We start from the raw sequence: 14308 nt of genomic DNA on the forward strand, positions 1-14308 counted from the left end.
TTGATCCAAAACATTGTAAGTGAATAGGAGACGCTTTTCAAGATTATAATAGAGTTATGGGATAAAGTTCCTGTAACAGCCTTTTCCTATTGGAGTCTAATTAATGACTTTTTGAAGAATCCGTCTGTTTCAGTCTTGGCGGCTGTGGCAGAGGGTCAGAAATTATTACAGAAAAAAAAGTCGATTGCGACTCGAAAAAAGATTTAGATTTAATTAGTTTAGATAGTGATGATGAGGCGGTCATGAAGAGCCAGTCTAAGTCTGTGGAATCAAAAAAGGAAGCTGAGAAAGAGAAAGCAAAACAAAATATTTACCCTGATTTAAACGAATTGGAGGTTAGTCTTAAGGAAGAGCTCTCACAAACTTCAATGGGTAAAAACGAAGATAATGTTAAAAGGAATGTTGCCACCAGGGAAGGCAAGCAGAAGGTTTCTAACATTAATAAGACAAAGAAGACAGTTGCTGAGACTATTAAGGACTCTGAAACCTCAGAAGAAAGTGATTTAGACCCAGGAAATGCAGAGGAGTTAGAAGAAGAGGCTTTCAGATATCATAATGAAGATTGTCCACCTTTAATCGGCCGCCTCCTTATAGCCCTCATGGGCTGGTGGTGGGAACTGTAGATTTTCATAAAGAACTCCATCAACAAAATCAGCAGCTCCATATGCAGATCCAATTAGAAAAGGAGAACCAGGCATTACTTAAAGAATTATATGATCTTCGCAAAGGTAATGCTGCTAGCAAGGAACCAGAACAAAAGGGTGCAACTCAAACTGCTAAGAATAGACATCAGAATCGACTAGTTTTCCCAGTCGTGGAGACTATTCAGCCAGATGGCACAGCAGTCCGAGAGGTTCATGGATACAATTTTAAATTCATAAAGGAATTAAAAACTGCAGTCTCAATATGGTCCCAATGTTCCTTTTACTATGGCCCTTTTAGAGAGTAGCACAGCTGAATGGCTCACACATCAAGACTGGAATACTTTGGTTAAGGCTGTCTTGAGTGGGGGTGATTTTCTTCTTTGGAAATCAGAATGTTATGATGCATGTAAGGAAACAGCTAAATGTAACATACAGGCTAATAAGGGATGGACATTTGATGCTTTAGTCGGAGAAGGTCGCTTTGGTCAGAACGCTCAAGGTTCTGACTTTGACTTTATGCTCAAATTCAATTAGCAGCTCTTAAGCATGGAGAAAACTGCCAGCCAAGGGAGAATCTGGCTCTTCTCTCAGTGGTGTTAAGCAAGGTCCTGATGAGCCTTTTCAAGAATTTGTCAATCGACTTTTGACAACAGCATCCTGGATTTTTGGCAATCCGAGGCTGGTATAGATTATATCAAACAATAGGCTTTTGAGAATGCTAATGCAGCCTGTCAAGCAACTATTAGGCCTTATCATTAAAAAAATAAAACCTGATCTCAGTGGATACATTTGCCTCTGTGCAGACATTGGTCCATCTTTCCATCAGGACATTGCTGGAGCAGCTGCTCTCAAGGATATGACTATCCATGAGTGGTTTGAACACAAACAAAAGAAGTCAGGTAAAGGGTGGTTTAAATGTGGCCTTGAAGGACATTTTGCTCGAAATTGTCCAGGAAGCAATAATATTCAGAAAGGGCCACATGCGCCTGGGCTTTGTCCTAGGTGCCACTGTGGCAATCACTGGAGAAATGGATGTCACTCTGAGATGATAAAGGCACTCCTTTAGTGCCTCAGGGAAATGGGATCAGGGGCCAGCCCCAGGCCCTGAATCCTACCTAGCAAGTTTGCAAGGCCACTCTGAAGAGAAATCCATTTGTGACCTCAAAAGAGCAACCCCAGGAAGTGCAGGATTGGACCTCTGTGCCTCCTCCTACTCAGTACTAACCCCAGAAATGGGACCTCAGGCTTTGTCTACAGGAATCTTTGGTCCTTTAAAAGAAGGAGGTTTTGGTTTTATTTTAGGTAAAAGTAATTCTACCATGAAGGGATTGCAGGTGTTTCCTGGAGTCATTGATCAAGGCTATGAAGGGAAATTAAAATTATATCCACTGTTACTAAAGACATAATAACTATTAATGCTGGTCAGCAGGTTGCACAGTTATTACTGTTGCCTTTACTACCCTCAGAACATAAAAATGTTAATCCCACCCGAAGCCGTGGAGGATTTAAATCCTCAGATGTTTATTGGGTTACTCAAATTGGATTGGAAAAGCCTCTACTAAATATCTGGATTAATGGAAGATTTTCTGGGCTCATTGACACTGGAGCTGATGTTACAGTAATAAAGGGATCTGAATGGCCCTCTTCTTGGCCTTTGCCACCAACTATTACTCACCTTAAAGGTATTGATCAGAGTCAAAATCCTCATCAGAGTGCAGAGTTATTGGTATGCATGGATGCTGAGGGAAATCAGGGATCCATTCAACCATATGTACTGGATGGGCTGCCCATTAATCTTTGGGGAAGAGATCTGTTATCTCAACTGGGTATTATTATGAAAAGTCCCAATGATGTAGTTACAGCTCAGATGCTTAAAACAGCATTTGTTCCTGGAAAAGGACTTGGCAAGGAGCAGAAAGGGATTACTGAGTCTATTTTTTCTTCAGGTCAAATTGATATTCATTCTGGGGACCACTGACATTCCTGTACTCCATGCTGATTCTATAACTTGGAAAACTGACAATGCAATGTGGATTGATCAGTGGCCCCTAACTGAAGAAAACCTAGAAGCTGCTCATATGTTAGTGCAGGAATAATTGGCAGCTGGTTATCTTGAAGTCAGTAACTCCCTCTAAAATACACCGATTTTTGTCATTAAGAAAAAGTCTGGTAAATGGAGATTTCTTCAGGATCTTCACACTGTGAATAGCCTGATGGTTCTCATGGGTCCTTTTCAGCCAGGGTTGCCCACACCTGTTGCAGTTCCTGAAAATTTTCACAAAATTATTATAGATTTAAAAGATTGCTTCTTTACTATTCCCCTCACTGAAGAGGATAAGAAGAGATTTGCCTTTTCTTTACCTGCTATAAATTTTAAAGAACCTATGCAGAGATTTCAATGGAAAGTATTGTCTCAAGGGATGGCTAACAGTTCTACTCTCTGTCAAAAATTTGTTGCGGCTGCTATTCAACCAGTTAGTGAAAAATGGATAGATGCATATATAGTTCATTTTATGGATGACATATTAATAGCTCATCCTAATTATGATAATCTACAAACATGTTTTAAGGACCTGAAATTTCATTTAGCCAAATTTGGGTTAGTAGTTGCTCAAGAAAAAATTCAGTTACAATGTCCTTATTCATATTTAGGTTTTCAGCTTTTTCCTCAAGATATGCGTACTCTTAAAGTTAAGATTAGAACTGAGCATTTACATACTCTAAATGACTTTCAAAAGTTGTTAGGGAACATTAATTGGTTGAGATCTTACATAAAATTATCTACAGGACAGTTACAGTCTTTATTTGACATTCTTTTCTTTTTTCTTTTCTTCTTCTTCTTCTTCTTCTTCTTCTTCTTCTTCTTCTTCTTCTTCTTCTTCTTCTTCTTCTTCTTCTTCTTCTTCTTTTGGTTTGTTTTTTCTGAGTCAGGGTTTCTCTTCTACAGAGAGAGGGAACTCACTCTGTAGACTAGGCTGGCCTTAAACTCAGAAATCCACCTGCCTCTACCTCCCAAGTGCTGGGATTAAAGGCGTGGGCCACCACCACATGGCCTTTATTTGACATTCTAAAAGGTGATTCTGGTCCTTTATCTCTTAGAACTCTGACCACAGAAGCTAAGCAGGCTTTAGAGTTAGTAAATCAAGCTATTCAAAATCAACAAGTCAAATATGTCAATTATGACCTCCCCATCATATTATTTGCAAGACATAAATCTTACCCACAGAATTCTTATGGCAGGAGAGACCTTTGCTATGGCTTTGTCTTAGTTGGGGTTTCTATTCTTGCATAGAACATCATGACCAAGAAGCAAATTGGGGAGGAAAGGGTTTATTCAGCTTACACTTCTGCATTGCTGTTCATCACAAAAGGAAGTCAGGACTGGAACTCAAGCAAGGTTGGAAGCAGGAGCTGATGCAGAGGCCATGGAGAGATGTTCCTTACTGGCTTGCTTAGCCTGCTCTCTTATAGAACCCAAGAATACCAGCCCAGAGGTAGTATCACCCACAAGGGGACCAATTGAGAAAATGCCCCACAGCTGGATCTCATGGAGGCACTTCCCCAACTGAAGCTCCTTTCTCTGTGATAAGTCCAGCCTGTGTCAAGTTGACACACAAAACCAGCCAGTACAATTGACCCCTTGTCAACTTGACACACAAACACATCACTATTAAGCCTCAACCCTTACTTTCTTATTCATCCCCAAGATCTAAATTACTTTAAAAGTCCCACAGTCTTTATGTATTAAAAGTTCAATCCCTTTAAAATGTCCAGTATCTTTAAAATTCAAAGTCTTTTAAAATTCAGTCTCTGAACTGTGGGATCCACTAAAATACTTTCTTCCTTCAAGAGGGAAACATATCAGGGCACAGTCACAACCAAAAGCAAAACTCAAACTTCAATGATTCAATGTCTGGGATCCAACTCACAATCTTCCGGGCTCCTCCAAAGGCTTGGGTCACTTCTCCAACTCTGCCCTTTGTAGCACACAGCTTGTCTTCTAGGCTCCAGCTGCCTGTACTCCACTGCTGCTGCTGTTCTTGGTGGTCATCTCATGGCACTGGCATCTCCAAAACACTGCTATCTTCTACTGTAATTAGGCTTCACCAATAGCCTCTCATAGGCTCTCTTCATGGTGACAAGCCTCTGCTCCTATGCATGACCCCTTCAAATCCTGGGCCATCAATTGCAACTGAGGCTGTACCTTCACCAGTGGCCTCTCACTGTGCCAAGAGCCTCAGCTGCTCTTCATGACCCCTTCATGCCTTAAAAACTAGTACCATCTGGGTGATTCTTACACAGTACCAAGTCCAGCCACAGCACAAAATATAACTGTGATTATCTCTGGAACACACTCTCTGTGCTCTCAGAAAACACTTCCCAGAAGATTTCACCTCAGTGTTGCTGGTCTCTTCTTAATCACCGCTAATTTCTTAGCTCCAGCTAACCAGCATCAATAGTTCCAGTAACACAAAGGTTTAATTTAGTGGTTCTGGTATCTTGTTAATCACAGCTGATTCTTCAGCCCCAGCTAACCAAAACCACAGAATCTTCACAATCAAAACATGGCCCTGATAAGAGTCTTTAATCTTCCCTCTGAAATTTTACAAGTCAGGCCTCCATCTTCTGCAATGTTCTCAACATTATCTTCCAAGCTCCTACAGAACATTCCACAGAGCTCTTACCACCAAATGGATCATCTAGCTCAAGGTTCCAAAGTCCTTCTACAGTCCTCCCCAAAACATGGTCAGGTTGTCACAGGAATACCCCACTACGCTGGTACCAATTTGTCTTAGTCGGGGTTTCTATTCCTGCACAAACATCATGACCAAGAAGCAAGTTGGGGAGGAAAGGATTTATTCAGCTTACACTTCTGCATTGCTGTTCATCACTAAAGGAAGTCAGGACTGGAACTCAAGCAGGGTTGGAAGCAGGAGCTGATGCAGAGGCCTTGGAGAGATGCTTTTTACTGGCTTGCTTCCCCTGGCTTGCTCAGCCTGCTTTCTTATAGAACCCAGGATTACCAGCCCAGAGATGGTACCACCCACAAGGGGCCCTCCCACCTTGATCACTAATTGAGAAAATGCCCCACAGCTGGATCTCATGGAGGCACTTCCCCAACTGAAGCTCTTTTCTCTGTGATAACTCCAGCCTGTGTCAAGTTGACACATAAAACCAGCCAGTACAGGCTTATCTACCTTCTTCACCTAAGAGAGTCATTTATACCTATTATTTATCAGTTGCTGACCTTATTATTATGGGCAGAACTGATAGTGTAAAATACTTTGGCAAAGAACCAGCAAAAATCATTTTACCCTTTAATAGAGAACAAGTACAATGGCTTATACCTAATGATCAGCAATGGTTGTTATCTTGTATCAGATTTTATGGTGATATTGATAGTCATTACCCTCCAGATAAATTAATTCAATTTGTTAGTGAGCATTTCTTTTTATTTCCTCATATCACTTACTATTCTCCTTTGGAAAATGCTTTGACAACATTTACTGAAGTCTCTGCTAATGGCAAAGCTGTATATCATTATAAAGATAATACTATTATTTTAGATGTTCCTATATCTTCTGCTCAAATAACTGAGCTCTATGCAGTGTTGGAAGTTTTGAAACAGTTTGCTGATACCACTGTTAATATCTATTTTGATTCTCATTATATAGTTCATTCTGTTCCCTTTTTGGAGACTTTAGGCAATTTCAAGCCTGATAATCCAGCTTTTCCTAGATTGTTGCAGTGTGTGGATGCAATTAGAGCATGTACCAAAAAGTTTTTCTTGGGACATCTTAGGGACATCTTTTCTTGGGACTAATCTCCCAGGTGCCTTATCTCTTGGCAATGCTAAAGCAGATGCTGCCACTAGAAATGCTTTCTTTGTTAAATTACAGGAAGCTCAAGAAGCTCATATATTACATCATTTAAATTCTAGAGCATTACAGTTTCAATTTGGATTAACTCAAATTAGATCAGAGTCGACAAATTGTTAACGCACAAATTGTGCTAATTTGTTACCTGTTCCTCATTTAGGAGCTAACCCTCAAGGACTGATACCCAATGCTTTATGGCAAGTGGATGCTACTCATGTTCCTGAATTTGAACAATTAAAATTTGTTCATGTCTGTGTGGATACCTTTAGTAGATTTGTTTTGGCCTCCCTACATACAGGAGAGGCAATGAATAATAGCATAGCACATTTCTTATATTATTTTTCCATAATAAGTCTACCTTCTTGTATTAAGACTAATAATGCGGCTCTTCCATCTTGGATCCCAGACGCCAGAGAGATATGACAGTGGTGGGTATGCAGACATAGTCCGAGGCTAACATCGCTTGGGTCTAAGCCTGGCATGCTTTTGCCTGCACCCAGGCTCTGGGCAGCTCGGTGGGCCGTCTGTACTCCAACCTGGTCAGGGGTCCTTTGTCCTGCAGACTGCCCAGCAGTTCCAGGGGTGCACCTTGCCATCTTGGCTGCCTGACAGAACCAGTAAGCAGACATAGCCTGAGGCTAACATCACTCAGGCCTAAGCCCATCAGGCTTTTACCTGGACTCAGGGTCTGGGCAGCGTGGTGGGCCATTTGTGCACCAACCCAGTTGGGGGATCTTTTGCCCTGCAGAGGGATCAACACTTGGAAAAGGTCTGCACAGCATCCACCATCATCACCCCCTGAAAGAGCAAATGGGCAACACCAGGTTCACAGAGACAACGTGGGGCAGGTCACATTAGGGCCTCAAGGGCACCCAAGAGGAGGGCAGCACACCAGCAATCTGTGCCAGGGGAAACCAAGTCATCCAGACATGCTGAAATAGCCTTACAGACACGCAGGAGGTTCAAACACCAGCCAGTGACATCAAGATCAACTAACAGCAGAGATAACAAGATGGGAAAAGGCAAAGGTAGGAATGTTACCAACAGAAATCTAGGCAATATGACAGGGTCTGAACCCAATTCTCCAACAACAGCAAACCCTGGCTATCCCAACACACCAGAAAAACAAGATTTGGATTTAAAATCACTGGTCATGCTGCTTCTAAAGGAGCACAAAAAGGACATAAATAAAGCTCTTAAAGAAATACAGGGGAACATGAATAAGTTAGAAGCCCTTACAATGGAAACACAAAAATCACTTAAAGAAGTTGAGAATATGGATCAACAGATAGAAGCCAATAAAGAGGAAATGCAAAAATCACTTTAAAAAATGCAAGAGAAATTGAGTCAACAGGCAGAAGTCATGAAAGAGGAAACACAAAAATCTCTTAAAGAATTAAAAGAAAATACGAACAAACAAATGAAGGAACTGAGCAAAACCATCCTGGATCTTAAAACAGAAGTAGAAACAACTAAGAAATCACAAAGGAAGACAACTTTGGAGATAGAAAACCTTGGGAAGAAATCAGGGACCATAGATGCAAATATCAACAACAGAATACAAGAGATAGAATAAAGAATCTCAGATGCCGAAGATACCATAGAAACCATTGACTCAACAGTCAAAGAAAATGCAAAATGCAAAAAGCTTGTAACCAAAAACATCCAGGAAATTCAGGACACAATGAGAAGACCAAACTTAAGGATAATAGGTATAGATGAGAGTGAAGATTTACAACTGAAAAGGCCAGCAAATATCTTCAACGAAATTATGGAAGAAAACTTCCCTAACCTAAAGAGAGAGATGCCCATGAATATACAAGAAGCCAACAGAATTCCAAACAGACTGGACCAGAACAGAGAAATACCTCCCATCACATAATAATCAAAACCCCAAATGTACTAAACAAAGAAAGAATATTAAAGGCATTAAGAGAAAAAGGCCAAGTAACATATAAAGGAAGACCTATCAGAATTACACCAGACTTCTCAACAGAGACCATGAAAGCTAGAAGATCCTGGGAAGATCTCATCCAAACTCTAAGAGAACACAACTGTCAGCCAAGACTACTACACCCAGCAAAACTCTCAATCACCATAGATGGAGAAACCAAGATATTCCATGACAAAACCAAATTTACACAATATCTTTCCACAAACCTAGCCCTACAAAGAATAACAGGAGGAAAACTCCAATACAAAGAGGGAAACTACACCCTGGAAAAAGCAAGATAGTAACCTTCTTTTATCAAACCCAAAAGAAGATAACCACTCAAATATAAAAATAACATCAAAAATGACAGGAAGCAATAATCAGTATTCCTTAATATCTCTTAACATCAATGGGCTCAATTCCCCCAATAAAAAGACATAGACTAAAAGACTAGATAGATAAACAGGAGCCTAGGTTTTGCTGCATACAGGAAACACACCTAGGTGTCAAAGACAAACACTACCTTAGAGTAAAAGTCTGGAAGACAATTTTACAAGCAAATGGTCTCAGGAAACAAGCCGGAGTAGCCATTCTAATATCAGATAAAATTGACTTTCAACCTAAAGTCATCAAAAGAGACACCGAAGGACACTTCTTGCTGATCAAAGAAAAAATCCACCAAGAAGAACTCTCCATTCTGAACATCTATGCTCCAAATGCAAGGGCACTCTCATTTGTAAAAGAAACTTTACTAAAGCTCAAAGCACACATTGCACCTAACACAATAATTGTGGGTGACATCAACACTCCTCTCTCCTCAATGAAAGATAAGAAAAACAGAAACTAAATATGGGCACAGTGAAACTAATTGAATCTTTGGACCAATTGGATTTAACATATATTGTGTAACATGTCATCATAAAGCAAAAGAATATACCTTTTTCTTGGCACCTCATGGTACCTTCTCCAAAATTGATCATATAATTGGTCACAAGACAGACCTCAACAAATATAAGAAGATCGAACTAATTCCATGCTTCCTATAAGATCACTATGGAGTAAGAGTGCTCTTCAATACCAACAAAAACAACAGAAAGCCCACATACACATGGAGGCTGAACAATACTCAATGATAACTTGGCCAAAGAAGAAATAAAAAAAGAAATCAAAGACTTATTAGAATTTAACAAAAATGAAGGCACAACATACCCAAATCTATGGGTATGGGACACAATGAAAGCAGTGCTAAGAGGAAAACTCATAGCCCTGAGTGCCTCCAAAAAGAAAATGGAGAGAGCATACACTAGCAGCTTAACTGCACATGTGAAAGCTCTAGAACAAAAAGAAGCTAATTCACCCAGGAGAAGTAGAAGACAGAAAATCATCAAACTCAGGGCTGAAATCAATCAAGTGGAAACCATACAAAAAATAAACAAAACCAGGAGATGGTTCTTTGAGAAAATCAACAAGATAGATAAACCCTTAGCCAGACTGACCAAAGGGCACAGAGACAGTATCCAAATTAACAAAATTAGAAATGAAAAGGTGGATATAACAACAGAAACTGAGGAAATTCAAAAAATCATCAGATCCTACTACAAAAGCCTATACTCAACACAACTGGAGAATCTGGAGGAAATGGACAAATTCCTAGACAGATACCAAATACCAAAATTAAATCAGGATCAAATAGATCATCTAAACAGACCCATAACCCCTAAATAAATAGGTGATAGAAAGTTTTCCAACCAAAAACAGCACAGGATCAGATGGTTTCAGTGCAGAATTGTATCAGACCTTCAAAGAAGACCTAACACCAATACTCTTTAAACTATTCCACAAAATAGAAACAGAAGGTACACTACCCAGTTTGTTCTACAAAGCCACAATTACGCTAATACAAAAACCACACAAAGATCCAACAAAGAAAGAGAATTTCAGACCAATTTCCCTTATGAACATCGATGCAAAAAAATACTCAATAAAATTCTTGCCAACCGAATCCAAGAATTCATCAAATGGATCGTTCACCATGATCAAGTAGGCTTCATCCCAGGGATGCAGGGATGGTTCAATATAAGGAAATCCATCAATGCAATCCACTACATAAACAAACTGAAAGTAAAAAAAAAAAAAACCACATGGTCATTTCATTGGATGCTGAAAAATCATTCGACAAAATTCAGCATCTTTTCATGCTTAAAGTCTTGGAAAGAACAGGAATTCAAGGCCCATACCTAAACATACTAAGAGCAATATACAGCAAACTGGTAGCCAGCATCAAACTAAATGGAGAGAAACTTGAAGCAATCCCACTAAAATCAGAGACTAGACAAGGCTGCCCCTTTCTCTTTATCTTTTCAATATAGTACTTGAGGTACTAGCTAGGGCAATTAAACAACATAAGGAGGTCAAAGGGATACAAATTGGAAAGGAAGAAGTCAAACTATCACTATTTGCAGATGATATGATAGTATACTTAAGTGAACCAAAAACTCCACCAGAGAACTCCTACAGCTGATAAACAGCTTCAGCAAAGTAGCAGGTTATACAATCAACTCAAGCAAATCAGTAGCCTTCCTATACTCAAAGGATAAGCAGGCTGAGAAAGAAATTAGGGAAATGAAGCCCTTCACAATAGCCACAAACAATATAAAGTACCTTGGTGTGACTCTGACCAAACAAGTGAAAGATCTGTATGACAAGAACTTCAAGTCTCTGAACAAGGAAATGGAAGAAGACCCCAGAAAATGAAAAAATCTGCCATGGTTATGGATTGGCAGGATTAATATAGTTAAAAGGTCCATCTTGCCAAAAGCAATCTACAGATTCTACACAATACCCATCAAAATCCCAACTCAGTTCTTCATAGAGTTAGAAAGAACAATTCTCAAATTCATCTGGAATAAAAAAAACCCAGGATAGCTAAAACTATTCTCACCACCAAAGAAATTCTGGGGGAATCAGTATCCCTGACCTCAAGCAATACTACAGAGCAATAATGTTAAAAATTGCATGGTATTGGTACAGTGACAGGCAAGCAGATCAATGGAATAGGATTGAAGACCCAGAAATGAACCCACACACCTATGGTCACTTGATCTTTGACAAAGGAGCTGAAAACATCCAGTGGAAAAAAGATAGCCTTTTTAACAAATGGTGCTGGTTCAACTGGAGGTCAGCATGCAGGAGAATGTGAATTGATCCATCCTTATCTCCTTGTACTAAGCTCAAGTCCAAGTGAATCAAGGACCTCCATGTAAAGCCAGACACACTGAAACTAATAGAAAAGAAACTGGGGAAGACCCTTGAGGACATCGGTACAGGAGGAAATTTTCTGAACAGTACACTAATAGCTTATGTTCTAAGATCAAAAATTGACAAATGGGACCTCATAAAATTACAAAGTTTCTGCAAGGCAAAGGACATCACCAGAAGGACAAATTGGCAACCAACAAATTAGGAAAAGATCTTCACCAACCCTACATCAGATAGAGGGCTAATATCCAATATATACAAAGAACTCAAGAAGTTAGACCCCAGAAAACCAAATAACCCTATTAAAAATGGTGTACAGAGCTATACAAAGAATTTTCACCTGAAGAACTTTGGATGGCTGAGAAGCATCTTAAAAAATGTTCAACATCATTAGTCATTAGGGAAATGCAAATCAAAACAACCCTGAGATTTCATCTCACACCAGTCAGAATGGCTAAGATTAAAATCTCAGGAGACAGCTGGTGTTGGTGAGGATGTGGAGAAAGAGGAACACTCCTCCACTGCTGGTGGGCTTGCAAATTGGTACAACCACTCTGGAAATCAGTCTGGCTGTTCCTCAGAAGACTGGCAATGATACTTCCCGAGGACCCTTCTATACCCCTCCTGGGCATATACCCAGAGGATTCCCCAGCATGTAATAAGGACACATGCTCCACTATGTTCATAGCAGCCCTATTTATAATAGCCAGAAGCTGGAAAGAACCCAAGTGTCCCTCAATGGAGGAATGGATACAAAAATTGTGGTATATTTACAGAATGGAGTACTATTCAGCCATTAGAAACAATGAATTCATGAAATTCTTAGGCAAATGGATGGAGCTGGAGAACATCATACTAAGTGAGGTAACCCAGTCTCAAAAGATCAATCATGGTATGCACTCACTAATAAGTGGATATTAACCTAGAAAATTGGATTACCCAAGACATAATCCACATATCAAATGCTATACAAGAACGGAGGAGTGGCCCCTGGTTCTGGAATGGCTCAGTGCAGCAGTATAGGGCAATACCAGAACAGGGAAGTGGGAAGTGGTGGATGGGGGAACAGGGGAAGGGAAGAGGACTTATGGGTCTTTCACAAGGAAAGGGGAAATCATTTGAAATATAAATAAAAAATATATTGAATAAAAACAATAAAAATTAAAAAAAAAAAGACTGATAATGTACCTGCTCATTGCTCTCGTAGTTTAAAGAGCTTTTGTAGTAAATTACAGATAACTTTAAAAGCAGGCCAAGGTCTCGTGGAAAGAGCCAATGGCATTTTAAAATCTTTTTATGAAATTAAAAGGGGGGAATGGTACTGCTGAGGAAGACCTCAAAACATACTTCACCATTTTCTTTTCATTTTGAATTTTTTAAATGTGGACAAGGATGGTAAATCTGCAGCAGATCATTTTTTGGCATGCAGATTCTAAATCTACGTATGCAAAGGTCATATGAAAGGACCCATTGTCTGGAGTTTGGAATGGACCCTCCCCTGTTCTCATATGGGGTGGAGGATCTGCTTGTATTTTTGATCATCAAGCTAACTCTGCCAGATGGCTACCGGAAAGATTGGTGAAACAAATAAATAATTGATCCAGGGCTGAGTCCCTGAGAAAATATATTTTATGTGTTTTCAGATGAAGAGCATCATGCTGATGGTCACGATCCAGATGGTTGTGGAGGCTGTCTGCATACCTGAATGAACCAATGGAGCTGACATGGATCATAGAAGATAGAAAGGGAAGAAATATTACATCAGAGACAAGAACAACTACTCCTGGAAACCTGGTTTCCAGAAATCGCTCTCTAGGGGAAGGTCTTGTTTAGCTGTGTCACATGGACTTGGTCACCCAAAGAACATTTTTACACATGTCCTGCTCATGATTCTGTTGAAAGTTCTTGTGACTCTAGTGACTCTTTTTATTGTGCATCTTAGGAATGTGAAACTTCTGGGCACATCCACTGGGAGGCTAAGGGTGGAGACTTGATTACCATGTATCTCAGGGGACAAGATTCTGACATCTCTATGAGACATAAGCACTTTGTGTCCATGAATAATCTCTGTTCTTGTAAAGGAAGCAACACTGTCTATCCCACCTTAGGTATTTCATTCACTGACAGGGGTAAAATGGGTTAATTGGTCAAGGGGTTTTGTGGGGGGTATTCGAGTCTACATATCAGGAGGTTATGATGTTAGTAGTATTTTCAGAATTAGACAGATCAAGAAGGCTGTTCCACCTATGCAGGGCCTTGGTCTGAATGAACTTCTTGTTCCATCTTTACTGCATCCATTTTCTGTGAGGCATCCTACCCCAGTCACCCCTCAGGCACCTTTGGCCTCTTCCCGTAAGGGATTATTTAAACTTGTCAGTGGATCCTTTTCAGCATTGAATTTTTCTCAACCTAACTTTACTAAAGACTGTTGGCTCTTCCTTTCCTCTGATCCCCCATTTTATGAAGCTGTACCCTCTAATGGAACTATCAAACTGACTTCTGATCAGGCTGCTTGTTGATGGCATCAATCTCGTGAAAAAAGTTACCCTTTTGTCTAGGGGACTGGTTTATGCATTGGTCAGTTACCCATGGCT

General features: G+C 40.0%; 1 pseudogene; it reads right to left on the minus strand.

Moving 5' to 3' along the window:
* Positions 1–2864: 2864 nt before the first annotated feature.
* LOC127674525 (60S ribosomal protein L10-like) overlaps positions 2865–14308 on the minus strand; it is an 89100-nt pseudogene continuing 77656 nt past the window's right edge.

The sequence above is a fragment of the Apodemus sylvaticus genome, chromosome X (genome assembly GCF_947179515.1).
Source record: "Apodemus sylvaticus chromosome X, mApoSyl1.1, whole genome shotgun sequence".
Taxonomy (NCBI): Eukaryota; Metazoa; Chordata; class Mammalia; order Rodentia; family Muridae; genus Apodemus; species Apodemus sylvaticus.